The sequence below is a fragment of the Prionailurus bengalensis genome, chromosome C1, assembly GCF_016509475.1.
Source record: "Prionailurus bengalensis isolate Pbe53 chromosome C1, Fcat_Pben_1.1_paternal_pri, whole genome shotgun sequence".
In the NCBI taxonomy this organism is placed as follows: Eukaryota; Metazoa; Chordata; class Mammalia; order Carnivora; family Felidae; genus Prionailurus; species Prionailurus bengalensis.
The window spans coordinates 211,764,409-211,768,257 of NC_057345.1; positions in this window are offsets into that span (position 1 = coordinate 211,764,409).

The window sequence follows — 3,849 nt, forward strand, 5'->3', positions numbered from 1 at the left end:
ATTTTTTTTTTTTAAAGACCATTTGTTTTTAGAGCAGTTTTAGATTCATAACAAGGTTGAGAGGAAGGTACAGGAATTTCCCATATGTTTCCTGCCCTCATGGCTGCAGGGCCTGCCCCACTGTTAACATTCACACTTGAGTGGATGTGTTTGTTACAACCAGTGAACCTGCTTTGGCACGTCGTTACCACCCAGAGGCCATAGTTTACATTGGGATTGGCTCTTGCCATTGTTGGTTCGATGGGTTTGGATAAACGTATAATGACATGTATCCACCGTTGTAGTATCATACGGAGTAGTTTCACTGCTCTGAAAATCCTCTGGGCTTCATGGGTTTATCCCTTCCCACCACCTCCAACCCCTGGTGACCACTGATCATTTTCCTGTCTCCGTAGCTTTATCTTTTCCAGAAGGTCATATAGTAGAAATCGTACAGCATATATAGTCTTTTCCCACTGGCTTCTTCCTCTTCGTACTACGTATTTAAGGTTCGTCTATGTCTTTTTTCTGTGGTTTGATAGCTCATTTCTCTTTAGTGCTGTTCTCTTTAGTGTTTTAGTTCATTGGGTGAACCACCGTTTCTTGAAGGACATCTTGATTGCTTCCAAGGTTAGGTGCTTATGAACAAAGCTGCCATAACATATCTGTGTAGCAAGTTTTGGTGTGGATATAAGTTTTCCACTCCGCTGGATGGATACTAAAGGAACACAATTTCTGGACTGTGTAATTTCTGGACTAGTAACAGGTGTTTAGTTTTGTAAGAAACCACCCAGCTGTCTTCTAAACTGGCTTTTCCATTTTGCATTCCCACCCAGCAGCGAATGAGAGTTCTTATCGCTTCACAACCTCTCCAACATTTGGTGTCGTTAATGTTCTGGGTTTTGGCCATTCGAATAGGTGTGGAGCGCAATGTCAATATGGTTTTACTTGGCATTTCCCCAAATGACATATCTTTTCATATGCTTATTTGCCACATGTGTATCTTCTTCATTGAGATAGTAACTGTTACAGTCTTGGACCCATTTTTTAATTGGATTGTTTGTGTTCTCATTGTTGAGTGTTAAGAGTTCTGTGTGTATTTTGGATAACAGCCTTTATCAGATACATTTTTTTGCAAATGATTTCTCCCAGTCTGTGGTTTGTCTTCTAATTCTCTTAACCTTGTCCTTCCCAGAGCAGAAGTTTTTAATTTAAATGAAACCCAGCTTATCAATTATTTCTTTCATGGACTGTATCTTTGATGGTGTGTGTAAAAGTCACTGCCACACCCAAAGTCATCTAGATTTTCTCCTATGCTATCTTCTAGAAGTTTTGTAGTTTCATGTTTAGGTCTATGATCCATTGTGAGTTAATTTGTATGAAAAGTATAAGTCTCTGCCTACATTCTTTTTTTTTTTTTTTTTTTTTATAGATATCTAGTGGTTGGAGCACCATTTGTTGAAATGACCATCTTTGTCCCATTGTATTGCCTTTACCTCTTTGCCAAAGATCAGTTCACTATATTTTTGTGAGTCTATTTCTGGACTCTCTATTTTGTGCTATTGACCTATTTTTCTGTTTTTCACCAATGCCATATTATCTCGATTACTGTAGATTTAGAATAAGTCTTAACATCTGGTAGCGTCAGTCCTTTAACTTTGTTTTTCTCCTTCAATATTGCATTGGCTGGACCCAGTCTTTTATATATAATTTCTGGGGGTTGGTAAATATCTTGAAAGCCATCCATTGGTCCTAGGAATCCACAAAATTGGGATTGACAGTAGTTATTCAGTGATAACTCCCATCTTTCTCTTTCTATGGCCAATTTGGAAGAGACAAGTGTTGGGGAAGCAGCATGGACGGTGGGTCTGGACTGATCTGGGTTCAAATCCCAGCTTGAGAGAAAGTGGTAGATCTATGAAGGACCTGAGGTCAAACTGTATATATTAAAGAGCTATTTTCATTTTTCCCTTTCTCTAAAATTTCAAACTTATAGTTGTTGCCAAAAAACCTCCTAACCTCCCTTTCTTTACGTTTTCTCTGCATGATAATTCTTCTTTCTCATTTATGTCTTCTCTTAGGATCTAAATCATACAAAATGATCTTTTCTTTCTCTTTTCCTTCCTTCCTTCTTTCCTCCCTTCCTTCCTTCCTTCCTTCCTTCCTTCCTTCCTTCCTTTATTTCTTCCCTCTCCCCCCATCCCCCACCTCTCTCTCTCTCTTTCTTTCTTGGTCCACCATCCTCTTTTTCTCTCCTCGGGAACCAAGAACTGGAACAATGGAGAATAAGTGTTTCCATGTCATTATTACAATAGTCTTTGATTCTTTGATGGGTGAGGAGCCTGCTTTGGGAAACTATATTAATGCCAACATGGATTTCTGAGACCTGAGGCCAGGGCAGTTGTGGCCAGAGAGAAGAAAACGAGTTGGAAGTCAAATGTGTAGAAGAATTAGTGACTAATAGATGTAGGAAACAAGGGGTGAGAATAACAAAAAATGAATTCAGTTGGTTCATTCATCTGTCACACATTCTTGAACCTCTACCCTCTGTCAGGTGCTATACAGACAAAGACAGGAAAATATAGCTTTTTACGTAGTGTGAAAAGCAAAGTCCCATGGGAGTTCCAAGTAAAGAGCTGTCTCATCTAGTTGTGGAAACTGTCCTATATAAGTAACCTTTGAATTAGGTCTTGAATGATAAATGGGGAACATCCAACAACAGTGATGGGCCAGGTGGAGGTAGGAGTAAATGGATTATTCCAGAAATGGGGAGATATTGGGGAAAGGACCTTGAATCAGCATGTCCATATTGTTGGATGAGAGATAAGGCCAGAAGGATCCTTAGGTTTCCTAAAGTCCTTCTGGGACTTGATTGTGCATCAAGGGGTATGGGCAGAGCTCCAGAAAGTGAGGACCCTCCAAAACTTCTGAGAGTCTTCCCCAACCTGTGGATATTATGGTGAATGTCGTCCAGTCTAGTGGCCGCCATCTTCCTAATCGGCGGAGCCCTGAAGGCCTGGCTCCAGGAGGGGTGGGACAATCCCGCAAGCACCATCAGGTCCCTTTCCCCCCAACTCTTGACTCTGTCTGCGTCTGAGGTTGACGTGAGGTTTTGCGATTGCTTTCTGAAGCAATGTCTTCCCTCCCTTTTCACAGCCAGATTCTCATTTGGAATCCCACCAGTTTTTCCTCCAGTGTTGGTTCTGAGAAACTCATCTTGAATCCCTGTTTGAATCTGTGAGCATCATTCTCACGGCCCTGGAACAGGGCATCATGTAGTTCAAGTGTGATCATGCTAAGCTGTTCTTAATCACTCCTGGGAACTGGATTCGGTTCAAGCTCTAAACCATTTACTGTGACTGCTGCTGACAGGTTACTTTGTACTCCCCAATCAAGTCTCTTCCTGGCACACAGGACATAGTAAATAGGTCACAAGAAAGGCAAGAGTGAAAAGATCGGCAATCTTTAAACTGTGAGAGTTGAAGCCGTGGAGGAAACTGGTGGAGCCCTTGCCAAACCTCTTGGCAGAATGGCACACGTGCCAGAGAAAATTCTGTCAGAGGGTGTCACATACACTGTGGGTGGACTGCGAATGCTTCTGGAATGACAGGATAGCAGTGGAGTGGGGCGTGCCTTTTTTTCCCTGAGAAGCTGCACACGAGAAATTTTTACAGGTGCCAGGAGATAATTTCTTCACATCTAGGAACTTTTATTTAAAAAAATTTTTTCTTTTTACATTTATTTATTTTTGAGAGGCAGAGAGAGACAGAGCACAAGTGGGGAAGGGGCAGAGAGAGAAGGAGACATAGAATCCGAAGCAGGCTCCAGGCTCCGAGCCGTCAGCACAGAGCCCGACGGGGGGCTCGAACT